The 12,500-nt window shown below is 47.2% G+C and overlaps 34 non-coding genes and 8 pseudogenes across 34 annotated transcripts in view; all 42 read left to right on the top strand.

The window, feature by feature from the left end:
- The first annotated feature begins 147 nt into the window (after window positions 1–147).
- LOC146291808 (5S ribosomal RNA) lies at window positions 148–266 on the top strand. The gene has a single exon (XR_014756409.1). It is a non-coding gene; the product is annotated as a 5S ribosomal RNA (ribosomal RNA).
- A 174-nt stretch (window positions 267–440) lies between these two features.
- On the top strand, window positions 441–559 carry LOC146291807 (5S ribosomal RNA). The gene has a single exon (XR_014756408.1). It is a non-coding gene; the product is annotated as a 5S ribosomal RNA (ribosomal RNA).
- Window positions 560–727: 168 nt separating this feature from the next.
- LOC146291806 (5S ribosomal RNA) lies at window positions 728–846 on the top strand (annotated as a pseudogene).
- A 174-nt stretch (window positions 847–1,020) lies between these two features.
- LOC146291805 (5S ribosomal RNA) lies at window positions 1,021–1,139 on the top strand. The gene has a single exon (XR_014756407.1). It is a non-coding gene; the product is annotated as a 5S ribosomal RNA (ribosomal RNA).
- Window positions 1,140–1,321: 182 nt separating this feature from the next.
- LOC146291804 (5S ribosomal RNA) lies at window positions 1,322–1,440 on the top strand. Its single transcript, XR_014756406.1, has one exon. It is a non-coding gene; the product is annotated as a 5S ribosomal RNA (ribosomal RNA).
- A 174-nt stretch (window positions 1,441–1,614) lies between these two features.
- LOC146291803 (5S ribosomal RNA) lies at window positions 1,615–1,733 on the top strand. The gene has a single exon (XR_014756405.1). It is a non-coding gene; the product is annotated as a 5S ribosomal RNA (ribosomal RNA).
- A 168-nt stretch (window positions 1,734–1,901) lies between these two features.
- On the top strand, window positions 1,902–2,020 carry LOC146291802 (5S ribosomal RNA). The gene has a single exon (XR_014757926.1). It is a non-coding gene; the product is annotated as a 5S ribosomal RNA (ribosomal RNA).
- Window positions 2,021–2,194: 174 nt separating this feature from the next.
- LOC146291801 (5S ribosomal RNA) lies at window positions 2,195–2,313 on the top strand (annotated as a pseudogene).
- Window positions 2,314–2,535: 222 nt separating this feature from the next.
- On the top strand, window positions 2,536–2,654 carry LOC146291800 (5S ribosomal RNA). Its single transcript, XR_014757743.1, has one exon. It is a non-coding gene; the product is annotated as a 5S ribosomal RNA (ribosomal RNA).
- Window positions 2,655–2,828: 174 nt separating this feature from the next.
- Window positions 2,829–2,947, top strand: LOC146291799 (5S ribosomal RNA). The gene has a single exon (XR_014757742.1). It is a non-coding gene; the product is annotated as a 5S ribosomal RNA (ribosomal RNA).
- A 174-nt stretch (window positions 2,948–3,121) lies between these two features.
- On the top strand, window positions 3,122–3,240 carry LOC146291798 (5S ribosomal RNA). The gene has a single exon (XR_014757878.1). It is a non-coding gene; the product is annotated as a 5S ribosomal RNA (ribosomal RNA).
- Window positions 3,241–3,424: 184 nt separating this feature from the next.
- Window positions 3,425–3,543, top strand: LOC146291797 (5S ribosomal RNA). Its single transcript, XR_014758080.1, has one exon. It is a non-coding gene; the product is annotated as a 5S ribosomal RNA (ribosomal RNA).
- A 220-nt stretch (window positions 3,544–3,763) lies between these two features.
- On the top strand, window positions 3,764–3,882 carry LOC146291796 (5S ribosomal RNA). Its single transcript, XR_014757741.1, has one exon. It is a non-coding gene; the product is annotated as a 5S ribosomal RNA (ribosomal RNA).
- Window positions 3,883–4,058: 176 nt separating this feature from the next.
- On the top strand, window positions 4,059–4,177 carry LOC146291795 (5S ribosomal RNA). Its single transcript, XR_014756404.1, has one exon. It is a non-coding gene; the product is annotated as a 5S ribosomal RNA (ribosomal RNA).
- Window positions 4,178–4,359: 182 nt separating this feature from the next.
- LOC146291794 (5S ribosomal RNA) lies at window positions 4,360–4,478 on the top strand. The gene has a single exon (XR_014757184.1). It is a non-coding gene; the product is annotated as a 5S ribosomal RNA (ribosomal RNA).
- Window positions 4,479–4,678: 200 nt separating this feature from the next.
- On the top strand, window positions 4,679–4,797 carry LOC146291793 (5S ribosomal RNA; annotated as a pseudogene).
- Window positions 4,798–4,979: 182 nt separating this feature from the next.
- On the top strand, window positions 4,980–5,109 carry LOC146291792 (5S ribosomal RNA; annotated as a pseudogene).
- A 168-nt stretch (window positions 5,110–5,277) lies between these two features.
- On the top strand, window positions 5,278–5,396 carry LOC146291791 (5S ribosomal RNA). Its single transcript, XR_014756403.1, has one exon. It is a non-coding gene; the product is annotated as a 5S ribosomal RNA (ribosomal RNA).
- A 172-nt stretch (window positions 5,397–5,568) lies between these two features.
- LOC146291790 (5S ribosomal RNA) lies at window positions 5,569–5,687 on the top strand. Its single transcript, XR_014757183.1, has one exon. It is a non-coding gene; the product is annotated as a 5S ribosomal RNA (ribosomal RNA).
- Window positions 5,688–5,859: 172 nt separating this feature from the next.
- Window positions 5,860–5,978, top strand: LOC146291789 (5S ribosomal RNA). The gene has a single exon (XR_014758070.1). It is a non-coding gene; the product is annotated as a 5S ribosomal RNA (ribosomal RNA).
- A 174-nt stretch (window positions 5,979–6,152) lies between these two features.
- Window positions 6,153–6,271, top strand: LOC146291788 (5S ribosomal RNA). Its single transcript, XR_014756402.1, has one exon. It is a non-coding gene; the product is annotated as a 5S ribosomal RNA (ribosomal RNA).
- Window positions 6,272–6,455: 184 nt separating this feature from the next.
- On the top strand, window positions 6,456–6,574 carry LOC146291787 (5S ribosomal RNA). Its single transcript, XR_014756401.1, has one exon. It is a non-coding gene; the product is annotated as a 5S ribosomal RNA (ribosomal RNA).
- A 174-nt stretch (window positions 6,575–6,748) lies between these two features.
- On the top strand, window positions 6,749–6,867 carry LOC146291786 (5S ribosomal RNA). Its single transcript, XR_014756400.1, has one exon. It is a non-coding gene; the product is annotated as a 5S ribosomal RNA (ribosomal RNA).
- Window positions 6,868–7,031: 164 nt separating this feature from the next.
- On the top strand, window positions 7,032–7,150 carry LOC146291785 (5S ribosomal RNA). Its single transcript, XR_014757925.1, has one exon. It is a non-coding gene; the product is annotated as a 5S ribosomal RNA (ribosomal RNA).
- A 174-nt stretch (window positions 7,151–7,324) lies between these two features.
- LOC146291784 (5S ribosomal RNA) lies at window positions 7,325–7,443 on the top strand (annotated as a pseudogene).
- Window positions 7,444–7,649: 206 nt separating this feature from the next.
- Window positions 7,650–7,768, top strand: LOC146291783 (5S ribosomal RNA). The gene has a single exon (XR_014757740.1). It is a non-coding gene; the product is annotated as a 5S ribosomal RNA (ribosomal RNA).
- A 174-nt stretch (window positions 7,769–7,942) lies between these two features.
- LOC146291782 (5S ribosomal RNA) lies at window positions 7,943–8,061 on the top strand. The gene has a single exon (XR_014756398.1). It is a non-coding gene; the product is annotated as a 5S ribosomal RNA (ribosomal RNA).
- Window positions 8,062–8,235: 174 nt separating this feature from the next.
- On the top strand, window positions 8,236–8,354 carry LOC146291781 (5S ribosomal RNA). Its single transcript, XR_014756397.1, has one exon. It is a non-coding gene; the product is annotated as a 5S ribosomal RNA (ribosomal RNA).
- Window positions 8,355–8,536: 182 nt separating this feature from the next.
- Window positions 8,537–8,655, top strand: LOC146291780 (5S ribosomal RNA). The gene has a single exon (XR_014756396.1). It is a non-coding gene; the product is annotated as a 5S ribosomal RNA (ribosomal RNA).
- A 184-nt stretch (window positions 8,656–8,839) lies between these two features.
- Window positions 8,840–8,958, top strand: LOC146291779 (5S ribosomal RNA). Its single transcript, XR_014756395.1, has one exon. It is a non-coding gene; the product is annotated as a 5S ribosomal RNA (ribosomal RNA).
- Window positions 8,959–9,122: 164 nt separating this feature from the next.
- On the top strand, window positions 9,123–9,241 carry LOC146291778 (5S ribosomal RNA). The gene has a single exon (XR_014757924.1). It is a non-coding gene; the product is annotated as a 5S ribosomal RNA (ribosomal RNA).
- Window positions 9,242–9,415: 174 nt separating this feature from the next.
- Window positions 9,416–9,534, top strand: LOC146291777 (5S ribosomal RNA; annotated as a pseudogene).
- A 212-nt stretch (window positions 9,535–9,746) lies between these two features.
- LOC146291776 (5S ribosomal RNA) lies at window positions 9,747–9,865 on the top strand. Its single transcript, XR_014757738.1, has one exon. It is a non-coding gene; the product is annotated as a 5S ribosomal RNA (ribosomal RNA).
- A 174-nt stretch (window positions 9,866–10,039) lies between these two features.
- Window positions 10,040–10,158, top strand: LOC146291775 (5S ribosomal RNA). Its single transcript, XR_014756394.1, has one exon. It is a non-coding gene; the product is annotated as a 5S ribosomal RNA (ribosomal RNA).
- Window positions 10,159–10,344: 186 nt separating this feature from the next.
- Window positions 10,345–10,463, top strand: LOC146291774 (5S ribosomal RNA). The gene has a single exon (XR_014757182.1). It is a non-coding gene; the product is annotated as a 5S ribosomal RNA (ribosomal RNA).
- Window positions 10,464–10,655: 192 nt separating this feature from the next.
- On the top strand, window positions 10,656–10,774 carry LOC146291773 (5S ribosomal RNA; annotated as a pseudogene).
- A 182-nt stretch (window positions 10,775–10,956) lies between these two features.
- On the top strand, window positions 10,957–11,086 carry LOC146291772 (5S ribosomal RNA; annotated as a pseudogene).
- A 168-nt stretch (window positions 11,087–11,254) lies between these two features.
- LOC146291771 (5S ribosomal RNA) lies at window positions 11,255–11,373 on the top strand. The gene has a single exon (XR_014756393.1). It is a non-coding gene; the product is annotated as a 5S ribosomal RNA (ribosomal RNA).
- A 172-nt stretch (window positions 11,374–11,545) lies between these two features.
- On the top strand, window positions 11,546–11,664 carry LOC146291770 (5S ribosomal RNA). The gene has a single exon (XR_014756392.1). It is a non-coding gene; the product is annotated as a 5S ribosomal RNA (ribosomal RNA).
- A 180-nt stretch (window positions 11,665–11,844) lies between these two features.
- Window positions 11,845–11,963, top strand: LOC146291769 (5S ribosomal RNA). Its single transcript, XR_014756991.1, has one exon. It is a non-coding gene; the product is annotated as a 5S ribosomal RNA (ribosomal RNA).
- A 186-nt stretch (window positions 11,964–12,149) lies between these two features.
- Window positions 12,150–12,268, top strand: LOC146291768 (5S ribosomal RNA). The gene has a single exon (XR_014756391.1). It is a non-coding gene; the product is annotated as a 5S ribosomal RNA (ribosomal RNA).
- Window positions 12,269–12,438: 170 nt separating this feature from the next.
- LOC146291767 (5S ribosomal RNA) overlaps window positions 12,439–12,500 on the top strand; it is a 119-nt gene continuing 57 nt past the window's right edge. Inside the window, exon 1 of the ribosomal RNA XR_014756390.1 lies at window positions 12,439–12,500. This exon is cut by the window's right edge and continues 57 nt beyond it. This is a non-coding gene — a ribosomal RNA (5S ribosomal RNA).

Below are 12,500 nucleotides of genomic sequence, written 5' to 3'. Positions count from 1 at the left end.
ATATGCACAAGTAGTCCTTCATGAAAAGGGCTGGAAGCTGTTTTCATTTTGACACGAGAGAGAGAGAGAGAGAGAGAGAGAGACTACCTTGCATTGTCAATTGCTAAATCTGTATATGGATAAGTAGCCTATGGTTGTCAACTTATTTCGTACGGCCATACCAGCCTGGCAACGCCCGATCTCGTCTGATCTCGGAAGCTAAGCAGGGTCGGGCCTGGTTAGTACTTGGATGGGAGACCGCCTGGGAATACCAGGTGCTGTATGCTCTTTTGCTCATTCACTTAGAAACTGACATCTTGCAATATGCACAAGTAGTCCTTCATGAAAGGGGCTGGAAGCTGTTTTCATTTTGACACGAGAGAGAGAGAGAGAGAGACTACCTTGCATTGTCAATTGCTAAATCTGTATATGGATAAGTAGCCTATGGTTGTCAACTTATTTCGTACGGCCATACCAGCCTGGCAACGCCCGATCTCGTCTGATCTCGGAAGCTAAGCAGGGTCGGGCCTGGTTAGTACTTGGATGGGAGACCGCCTGGGAATACCAGGTGCTGTATGCTCATTCACTTAGAAACTGACATCTTGCAATATGCACAAGTAGTCCTTCATGAAAGGGGCTGGAAGCTGTTTTCATTTTGACACGAGAGAGAGAGAGAGAGAGAGACCACCTTGCATTGTCAATTGCTAAATCTGTATATGGATAAGTAGCCTATGGTTGTCAACTTATTTCGTACGGCCATACCAGCCTGGCAACGACCGATCTCGTCTGATCTCGGAAGCTAAGCAGGGTCGGGCCTGGTTAGTACTTGGATGGGAGACCGCCTGGGAATACCAAGTGCTGTATGCTCTTTTGCTCATTCACTTAGAAACTGACATCTTGCAATATGCACAAGTAGTCCTTCATGAAAGGGGCTGGAAGCTGTTTTCATTTTGACACGAGAGAGAGAGAGAGAGAGACTACCTTGCATTGTCAATTGCTAAATCTGTATATGGATAAGTAGCCTATGGTTGTCAACTTATTTCGTACGGCCATACCAGCCTGGCAACGCCCGATCTCGTCTGATCTCGGAAGCTAAGCAGGGTCGGGCCTGGTTAGTACTTGGATGGGAGACCGCCTGGGAATACCAGGTGCTGTATGCTCTTTTGCTCATTCACTTAGAAACTGACAACTTGCAATATGCACAAGTAGTCCTTCATGAAAGGGGCTGGAAGCTGTTTTCATTTTGACACGAGAGAGAGAGAGAGAGAGAGAGAGAGACTACCTTGCATTGTCAATTGCTAAATCTGTATATGGATAAGTAGCCTATGGTTGTCAACTTATTTCGTACGGCCATACCAGCCTGGCAACGCCCGATCTCGTCTGATCTCGGAAGCTAAGCAGGGTCGGGCCTGGTTAGTACTTGGATGGGAGACCGCCTGGGAATACCAGGTGCTGTATGCTCTTTTGCTCATTCACTTAGAAACTGACATCTTGCAATATGCACAAGTAGTCCTTCATGAAAGGGGCTGGAAGCTGTTTTCATTTTGACACGAGAGAGAGAGAGAGAGAGACTACCTTGCATTGTCAATTGCTAAATCTGTATATGGATAAGTAGCCTATGGTTGTCAACTTATTTCGTACGGCCATACCAGCCTGGCAACGCCCGATCTCGTCTGATCTCGGAAGCTAAGCAGGGTCGGGCCTGGTTAGTACTTGGATGGGAGACCGCCTGGGAATACCAGGTGCTGTATGCTCATTCACTTAGAAACTGACATCTTGCAATATGCACAAGTAGTCCTTCATGAAAGGGGCTGGAAGCTGTTTTCATTTTGACACGAGAGAGAGAGAGAGAGAGAGACCACCTTGCATTGTCAATTGCTAAATCTGTATATGGATAAGTAGCCTATGGTTGTCAACTTATTTCGTACGGCCATACCAGCCTGGCAACGACCGATCTCGTCTGATCTCGGAAGCTAAGCAGGGTCGGGCCTGGTTAGTACTTGGATGGGAGACCGCCTGGGAATACCAGGTGCTGTATGCTCTTTTGCTCATTCACTTAGAAACTGACATCTTGCAATATGCACAAGTAGTCCTTCATGAAAGGGGCTGGAAGCTGTTTTCATTTTGATACGAGAGAGAGAGAGAGAGAGACTACCTTGCATTGTCAATTGCTAAATCTGTATATGGATAAGTAGCCTTTGGTTGTCAACTTATTTGGTACGGCCATACCAGCCTGGCAACGCCCGATCTCGTCTGATCTCGGAAGCTAAGCAGGGTCGGGCCTGGTTAGTACTTGGATGGGAGACCGCCTGGGAATACCAGGTGCTGTCTGCTCTTTTGCTCATTCACTTAGAAACTGAAATCTTGCAATATGCACAAGTAGTCCTTCATGAAAGGGGCTGGAAGCTGTTTTCATTTTGACACGAGAGAGAGAGAGAGAGAGAGAGAGAGAGAGAGAGAGAGAGAGAGAGAGAGAGAGAGAGAGAGAGAGACTACCTTGCATTGTCAATTGCTAAATCTGTATATGGATAAGTAGCCTATGGTTGTCAACTTATTTCGTACGGCCATACCAGCCTGGCAACGCCCGATCTCGTCTGATCTCGGAAGCTAAGCAGGGTCGGGCCTGGTTAGTACTTGGATGGGAGACCGCCTGGGAATACCAGGTGCTGTCTGCTCTTTTGCTCATTCACTTAGAAACTGACATCTTGCAATATGCACAAGTAGTCCTTCATGAAAGGGGCTGGAAGCTGTTTTCATTTTGACACGAGAGAGAGAGAGAGAGAGACTACCTTGCATTGTCAATTGCTAAATCTGTATATGGATAAGTAGCCTATGGTTGTCAACTTATTTCGTACGGCCATACCAGCCTGGCAACGCCCGATCTCGTCTGATCTCGGAAGCTAAGCAGGGTCGGGCCTGGTTAGTACTTGGATGGGAGACCGCCTGGGAATACCAGGTGCTGTCTGCTCTTTTGCTCATTCACTTAGAAACTGACATCTTGCAATATGCACAAGTAGTCCTTCATGAAAGGGGCTGGAAGCTGTTTTCATTTTGACACGAGAGAGAGAGAGAGAGAGACTACCTTGCATTGTCAATTGCTAAATCTGTATATGGATAAGTAGCCTATGGTTGTCAACTTATTTGGTACGGCCATACCAGCCTGGCAACGCCCGATCTCGTCTGATCTCGGAAGCTAAGCAGGGTCGGGCCTGGTTAGTACTTGGATGGGAGACCGCCTGGGAATACCAGGTGCTGTATGCTCTTTTGCTCATTCACTTAGAAACTGACATCTTGCAATATGCACAAGTAGTCCTTCATGAAAGGGGCTGGAAGCTGTTTTCATTTTGACACGAGAGAGAGAGAGAGAGAGAGAGAGAGAGACCACCTTGCATTGTCAATTGCTAAATCTGTATATGGATAAGTAGCCTATGGTTGTCAACTTATTTTGTACGGCCATACCAGCCTGGCAACGCCCGATCTCGTCTGATCTCGGAAGCTAAGCAGGGTCGGGCCTGGTTAGTACTTGGATGGGAGACCGCCTGGGAATACCAGGTGCTGTCTGCTCTTTTGCTCATTCACTTAGAAACTGAAATCTTGCAATATGCACAAGTAGTCCTTCATGAAAGGGGCTGGAAGCTGTTTTCATTTTGACACGAGAGAGAGAGAGAGAGAGAGAGAGAGAGAGAGAGAGAGAGAGAGAGAGAGAGAGAGAGAGAGAGACTACCTTGCATTGTCAATTGCTAAATCTGTATATGGATAAGTAGCCTATGGTTGTCAACTTATTTCGTACGGCCATACCAGCCTGGCAACGCCCGATCTCGTCTGATCTCGGAAGCTAAGCAGGGTCGGGCCTGGTTAGTACTTGGATGGGAGACCGCCTGGGAATACCAGGTGCTGTCTGCTCTTTTGCTCATTCACTTAGAAACTGACATCTTGCAATATGCACAAGTAGTCCTTCATGAAAGGGGCTGGAAGCTGTTTTCATTTTGACACGAGAGAGAGAGAGAGAGAGAGACTACCTTGCATTGTCAATTGCTAAATCTGTATATGGATAAGTAGCCTATGGTTGTCAACTTATTTCGTACGGCCATACCAGCCTGGCAACGCCCGATCTCGTCTGATCTCGGAAGCTAAGCAGGGTCGGGCCTGGTTAGTACTTGGATGGGAGACCGCCTGGGAATACCAGGTGCTGTATGCTCTTTTGCTCATTCACTTAGAAACTGACATCTTGCAATATGCACAAGTAGTCCTTCATGAAAGGGGCTGGAAGCTGTTTTCATTTTGACACGAGAGAGAGAGAGAGAGAGAGAGAGAGACCACCTTGCATTGTCAATTGCTAAATCTGTATATGGATAAGTAGCCTATGGTTGTCAACTTATTTTGTACGGCCATACCAGCCTGGCAACGCCCGATCTCGTCTGATCTCGGAAGCTAAGCAGGGTCGGGCCTGGTTAGTACTTGGATGGGAGACCGCCTGGGAATACCAGGTGCTGTATGCTCTTTTGCTCATTCACTTAGAAACTGACATCTTGCAATATGCACAAGTAGTCCTTCATGAAAGGGGCTGGAAGCTGTTTTCATTTTGACACGAGAGAGAGAGAGAGAGAGAGAGAGAGAGAGAGAGAGAGAGAGAGACTACCTTGCATTGTCAATTGCTAAATCTGTATATGGATAAGTAGCCTATGGTTGTCAACTTATTTCGTACGGCCATACCAGCCAGGCAACGCCCGATCTCGTCTGATCTTGGAAGCTAAGCAGGGTCGGGCCTGGTTAGTAATTGGATGGGAGACCGCCTGGGAATACCAGGTGCTGTATGCTCTTTTGCTCATTCACTTAGAAACTGACATCTTGCAATATGCACAAGTAGTCCTTCATGAAAGGGGCTGGAAGCTGTTTTCATTTTGACACGAGAGAGAGAGAGAGAGAGAGAGAGAGACTACCTTGCATTGTCAATTGCTAAATCTGTATATGGATAAGTAGCCTATGGTTGTCAACTTATTTCGTACGGCCATACTAGCCTGGCAACGCCCGATCTCGTCTGATCTCGGAAGCTAAGCAGGGTCGGGCCAGGGTCGGGCCTGGTTAGTACTTGGATGGGAGACCGCCTGGGAATACCAGGTGCTGTATGCTCTTTTGCTCATTCACTTAGAAACTGAAATCTTGCAATATGCACAAGTAGTCCTTCATGAAAGGGGCTGGAAGCTGTTTTCATTTTGACACGAGAGAGAGAGAGACCACCTTGCATTGTCAATTGCTAAATCTGTATATGGATAAGTAGCCTGTGGTTGTCAACTTATTTCGTACGGCCATACCAGCCTGGCAACGCCCGATCTCGTCTGATCTCGGAAGCTAAGCAGGGTCGGGCCTGGTTAGTACTTGGATGGGAGACCGCCTGGGAATACCAGGTGCTGTATGCTCTTTTGCTCATTCACTTAGAAACTGACATCTTGCAATATGCACAAGTAGTCCTTCATGAAAGGGGCTGGAAGCTGTTTTCATTTTGACACGAGAGAGAGAGAGAGAGACTACCTTGCATTGTCAATTGCTAAATCTGTATATGGATAAGTAGCCTATGGTTGTCAACGTATTTTGTACGGCCATACCAGCCTGGCAACGCCCGATCTCGTCTGATCTCGGAAGCTAAGCAGGGTCGGGCCTGGTTAGTACTTGGATGGGAGACCGCCTGGGAATACCAGGTGCTGTATGCTCTTTTGCTCATTCACTTAGAAACTGACATCTTGCAATATGCACAAGTAGTCCTTCATGAAAGGGGCTGGAAGCTGTTTTCATTTTGACACGAGAGAGAGAGAGAGAGACTACCTTGCATTGTCAATTGCTAAATCTGTATATGGATAAGTAGCCTATGGTTGTCAACTTATTTCGTACGGCCATACCAGCCTGGCAACGCCCGATCTCGTCTGATCTCGGAAGCTAAGCAGGGTCGGGCCTGGTTAGTACTTGGATGGGAGACCGCCTGGGAATACCAAGTGCTGTATGCTCTTTTGCTCATTCACTTAGAAACTGACATCTTGCAATATGCACAAGTAGTCCTTCATGAAAGGGGCTGGAAGCTGTTTTCATTTTGACACGAGAGAGAGAGAGAGAGAGACTACCTTGCATTGTCAATTGCTAAATCTGTATATGGATAAGTAGCCTATGGTTGTCAACTTATTTCGTACGGCCATACCAGCCTGGCAACGCCCGATCTCGTCTGATCTCGGAAGCTAAGCAGGGTCGGGCCTGGTTAGTACTTGGATGGGAGACCGCCTGGGAATACCAGGTGCTGTATGCTCTTTTGCTCATTCACTTAGAAACTGACAACTTGCAATATGCACAAGTAGTCCTTCATGAAAGGGGCTGGAAGCTGTTTTCATTTTGACACGAGAGAGAGAGAGAGAGAGAGAGAGAGAGACTACCTTGCATTGTCAATTGCTAAATCTGTATATGGATAAGTAGCCTATGGTTGTCAACTTATTTCGTACGGCCATACCAGCCTGGCAACGCCCGATCTCGTCTGATCTCGGAAGCTAAGCAGGGTCGGGCCTGGTTAGTACTTGGATGGGAGACCGCCTGGGAATACCAGGTGCTGTATGCTCTTTTGCTCATTCACTTAGAAACTGACATCTTGCAATATGCACAAGTAGTCCTTCATGAAAGGGGCTGGAAGCTGTTTTCATTTTGACACGAGAGAGAGAGAGAGAGAGACTACCTTGCATTGTCAATTGCTAAATCTGTATATGGATAAGTAGCCTATGGTTGTCAACTTATTTCGTACGGCCATACCAGCCTGGCAACGCCCGATCTCGTCTGATCTCGGAAGCTAAGCAGGGTCGGGCCTGGTTAGTACTTGGATGGGAGACCGCCTGGGAATACCAGGTGCTGTATGCTCATTCACTTAGAAACTGACATCTTGCAATATGCACAAGTAGTCCTTCATGAAAGGGGCTGGAAGCTGTTTTCATTTTGACACGAGAGAGAGAGAGAGAGACCACCTTGCATTGTCAATTGCTAAATCTGTATATGGATAAGTAGCCTATGGTTGTCAACTTATTTCGTACGGCCATACCAGCCTGGCAACGACCGATCTCGTCTGATCTCGGAAGCTAAGCAGGGTCGGGCCTGGTTAGTACTTGGATGGGAGACCGCCTGGGAATACCAGGTGCTGTATGCTCTTTTGCTCATTCACTTAGAAACTGACATCTTGCAATATGCACAAGTAGTCCTTCATGAAAGGGGCTGGAAGCTGTTTTCATTTTGACACGAGAGAGAGAGAGAGAGAGACTACCTTGCATTGTCAATTGCTAAATCTGTATATGGATAAGTAGCCTTTGGTTGTCAACTTATTTGGTACGGCCATACCAGCCTGGCAACGCCCGATCTCGTCTGATCTCGGAAGCTAAGCAGGGTCGGGCCTGGTTAGTACTTGGATGGGAGACCGCCTGGGAATACCAGGTGCTGTCTGCTCTTTTGCTCATTCACTTAGAAACTGAAATCTTGCAATATGCACAAGTAGTCCTTCATGAAAGGGGCTGGAAGCTGTTTTCATTTTGACACGAGAGAGAGAGAGAGAGAGAGAGAGAGAGAGAGAGAGAGAGAGAGAGAGAGACTACCTTGCATTGTCAATTGCTAAATCTGTATATGGATAAGTAGCCTATGGTTGTCAACTTATTTCGTACGGCCATACCAGCCTGGCAACGCCCGATCTCGTCTGATCTCGGAAGCTAAGCAGGGTCGGGCCTGGTTAGTACTTGGATGGGAGACCGCCTGGGAATACCAGGTGCTGTCTGCTCTTTTGCTCATTCACTTAGAAACTGACATCTTGCAATATGCACAAGTAGTCCTTCATGAAAGGGGCTGGAAGCTGTTTTCATTTTGACACGAGAGAGAGAGAGAGAGAGACTACCTTGCATTGTCAATTGCTAAATCTGTATATGGATAAGTAGCCTATGGTTGTCAACTTATTTCGTACGGCCATACCAGCCTGGCAACGCCCGATCTCGTCTGATCTCGGAAGCTAAGCAGGGTCGGGCCTGGTTAGTACTTGGATGGGAGACCGCCTGGGAATACCAGGTGCTGTATGCTCTTTTGCTCATTCACTTAGAAACTGACATCTTGCAATATGCACAAGTAGTCCTTCATGAAAGGGGCTGGAAGCTGTTTTCATTTTGACACGAGAGAGAGAGAGAGAGAGACTACCTTGCATTGTCAATTGCTAAATCTGTATATGGATAAGTAGCCTATGGTTGTCAACTTATTTCGTACGGCCATACCAGCCTGGCAACGCCCGATCTCGTCTGATCTCGGAAGCTAAGCAGGGTCGGGCCTGGTTAGTACTTGGATGGGAGACCGCCTGGGAATACCAGGTGCTGTATGCTCTTTTGCTCATTCACTTAGAAACTGACAACTTGCAATATGCACAAGTAGTCCTTCATGAAAGGGGCTGGAAGCTGTTTTCATTTTGACACGAGAGAGAGAGAGAGAGAGAGAGAGAGACTACCTTGCATTGTCAATTGCTAAATCTGTATATGGATAAGTAGCCTATGGTTGTCAACTTATTTCGTACGGCCATACCAGCCTGGCAACGCCCGATCTCGTCTGATCTCGGAAGCTAAGCAGGGTCGGGCCTGGTTAGTACTTGGATGGGAGACCGCCTGGGAATACCAGGTGCTGTATGCTCTTTTGCTCATTCACTTAGAAACTGACATCTTGCAATATGCACAAGTAGTCCTTCATGAAAGGGGCTGGAAGCTGTTTTCATTTTGACACGAGAGAGAGAGAGAGAGAGATAGAGAGAGACTACCTTGCATTGTCAATTGCTAAATCTGTATATGGATAAGTAGCCTATGGTTGTCAACTTATTTCGTACGGCCATACCAGCCTGGCAACGCCCGATCTCGTCTGATCTCGGAAGCTAAGCAGGGTCGGGCCTGGTTAGTACTTGGATGGGAGACCGCCTGGGAATACCAGGTGCTGTATGCTCATTCACTTAGAAACTGACATCTTGCAATATGCACAAGTAGTCCTTCATGAAAGGGGCTGGAAGCTGTTTTCATTTTGACACGAGAGAGAGAGAGAGAGACCACCTTGCATTGTCAATTGCTAAATCTGTATATGGATAAGTAGCCTATGGTTGTCAACTTATTTCGTACGGCCATACCAGCCTGGCAACGACCGATCTCGTCTGATCTCGGAAGCTAAGCAGGGTCGGGCCTGGTTAGTACTTGGATGGGAGACCGCCTGGGAATACCAGGTGCTGTATGCTCTTTTGCTCATTCACTTAGAAACTGACATCTTGCAATATGCACAAGTAGTCCTTCATGAAAGGGGCTGGAAGCTGTTTTCATTTTGACACGAGAGAGAGAGAGAGAGAGACTACCTTGCATTGTCAATTGCTAAATCTGTATATGGATAAGTAGCCTTTGGTTGTCAACTTATTTGGTACGGCCATACCAGCCTGGCAACGCCCGATCTCGTCTGATCTCGGAAGCTAAGCAGGGTCGGGCCTGGTTAGTACTTGGATGGGAGACCGCCTGGGAATACCAGGTGCTGTCTGCTCTTTTGCTCATTCACTTAGAAACTGAAATCTTGCAATATGCACAAGTAGTCCTTCATGAAAGGGGCTGGAAGCTGTTTTCATTTTGACACGAGAGAGAGAGAGAGAGAGAGAGAGAGAGAGAGAGAGAGAGAGAGAGAGAGAGAGAGACTACCTTGCATTGTCAATTGCTAAATCTGTATATGGATAAGTAGCCTATGGTTGTCAACTTATTTCGTACGGCCATACCAGCCTGGCAACGCCCGATCTCGTCTGATCTCGGAAGCTAAGCAGGGTCGGGCCTGGTTAGTACTTGGATGGGAGACCGCCTGGGAATACCAGGTGCTGTCTGCTCTTTTGCTCATTCACTTAGAAACTGACATCTTGCAATATGAACAAGTAGTCCTTCATGAAAGGGGCTGGAAGCTGTTTTCATTTTGACACGAGAGAGAGAGAGAGAGAGACTACCTTGCATTGTCAATTGCTAAATCTGTATATGGATAAGTAGCCTATGGTTGTCAACTTATTTCGTACGGCCATACCAGCCTGGCAACGCCCGATCTCGTCTGATCTCGGAAGCTAAGCAGGGTCGGGCCTGGTTAGTACTTGGATGGGAGACCGCCTGGGAATACCAGGTGCTGTATGCTCTTTTGCTCATTCACTTAGAAACTGACATCTTGCAATATGCACAAGTAGTCCTTCATGAAAGGGGCTGGAAGCTGTTTTCATTTTGACACGAGAGAGAGAGAGAGAGAGAGAGAGAGAGAGACCACCTTGCATTGTCAATTGCTAAATCTGTATATGGATAAGTAGCCTATGGTTGTCAACTTATTTTGTACGGCCATACCAGCCTGGCAACGCCCGATCTCGTCTGATCTCGGAAGCTAAGCAGGGTCGGGCCTGGTTAGTACTTGGATGGGAGACCGCCTGGGAATACCAGGTGCTGTATGCTCTTTTGCTCATTCACTTAGAAACTGACATCTTGCAATATGCACAAGTAGTCCTTCATGAAAGGGGCTGGAAGCTGTTTTCATTTTGACACGAGAGAGAGAGAGAGAGAGAGAGAGAGAGAGAGAGAGACTACCTTGCATTGTCAATTGCTAAATCTGTATATGGATAAGTAGCCTATGGTTGTCAACTTATTTCGTACGGCCATACCAGCCAGGCAACGCCCGATCTCGTCTGATCTTGGAAGCTAAGCAGGGTCGGGCCTGGTTAGTAATTGGATGGGAGACCGCCTGGGAATACCAGGTGCTGTATGCTCTTTTGCTCATTCACTTAGAAACTGACATCTTGCAATATGCACAAGTAGTCCTTCATGAAAGGGGCTGGAAGCTGTTTTCATTTTGACACGAGAGAGAGAGAGAGAGAGAGAGAGAGACTACCTTGCATTGTCAATTGCTAAATCTGTATATGGATAAGTAGCCTATGGTTGTCAACTTATTTCGTACGGCCATACTAGCCTGGCAACGCCCGATCTCGTCTGATCTCGGAAGCTAAGCAGGGTCGGGCCAGGGTCGGGCCTGGTTAGTACTTGGATGGGAGACCGCCTGGGAATACCAGGTGCTGTATGCTCTTTTGCTCATTCACTTAGAAACTGAAATCTTGCAATATGCACAAGTAGTCCTTCATGAAAGGGGCTGGAAGCTGTTTTCATTTTGACACGAGAGAGAGAGAGACCACCTTGCATTGTCAATTGCTAAATCTGTATATGGATAAGTAGCCTGTGGTTGTCAACTTATTTCGTACGGCCATACCAGCCTGGCAACGCCCGATCTCGTCTGATCTCGGAAGCTAAGCAGGGTCGGGCCTGGTTAGTACTTGGATGGGAGACCGCCTGGGAATACCAGGTGCTGTATGCTCTTTTGCTCATTCACTTAGAAACTGACATCTTGCAATATGCACAAGTAGTCCTTCATGAAAGGGGCTGGAAGCTGTTTTCATTTTGACACGAGAGAGAGAGAGAGAGACTACCTTGCATTGTCAATTGCTAAATCTGTATATGGATAAGTAGCCTATGGTTGTCAACTTATTTCGTACGGCCATACCAGCCTGGCAACGCCCGATCTCGTCTGATCTCGGAAGCTAAGCAGGGTCGGGCCTGGTTAGTACTTGGATGGGAGACCGCCTGGGAATACCAGGTGCTGTATGCTCTTTTGCTCATTCACTTAGAAACTGACATCTTGCAATATGCACAAGTAGTCCTTCATGAAAGGGGCTGGAAGCTGTTTTCATTTTGACACGAGAGAGAGAGAGAGAGAGAGAGAGACCACCTTGCATTGTCAATTGCTAAATCTGTATATGGATAAGTAGCCTATGGTTGTCAACTTATTTCGTACGGCCATACCAGCCTGGCAACGCCCGATCACGTCTGATCTCGGAAGCTAAGCAGGGTCGGGCCTGGTTAGTACTTGGATGGGAGACCGCCTGGGAATACCAGGTGCTGTATGCTCTTTTGCTCATTCACTTAGAAACTGAAATCTTGCAATATGCACAAGTAGTCCTTCATGAAAGGGGCTGGAAGCTGTTTTCATTTTGACACGAGAGAGAGAGAGAGAGAGAGAGAGAGAGAGACTACCTTGCATTGTCAATTGCTAAATCTGTATATGGATAAGTAGCCTATGGTTGTCAACTTATTTCGTACGGCCATACCAGCCTGGCAACGCCCGATCTCGTCTGATCTCGGAAGCTAAGCAGGGTCGGGCCTGGTTAGTACTTGGATGGGAGACCGCCTGGGAATACCAGGTGCTGTATGCTCTTTTGCTCATTCACTTAGAAACTGACATCTTGCAATATGCACAAGTAGTCCTTCATGAAAGGGGCTGGAAGCTGTTTTCATTTTGACACGAGAGAGAGAGAGAGACTACCTTGCATTGTCAATTGCTAAATCTGTATATGGATAAGTAGCCTATGGTTGTCAACTTATTTCGTACGGCCATACCAGCCTGGCAACGCCCGATCTCGTCTGATCTCGGAAGCTAAGCAGGGT

Source organism: Hypomesus nipponensis, chromosome 5, assembly GCF_054491055.1.
Source record: "Hypomesus nipponensis isolate SF chromosome 5, ASM5449105v1, whole genome shotgun sequence".
NCBI classification, from domain to species: Eukaryota; Metazoa; Chordata; class Actinopteri; order Osmeriformes; family Osmeridae; genus Hypomesus; species Hypomesus nipponensis.
The sequence above is the reverse complement of the archived record's forward strand: the minus strand, read 5'-3'. Positions and strand labels throughout refer to the sequence as shown.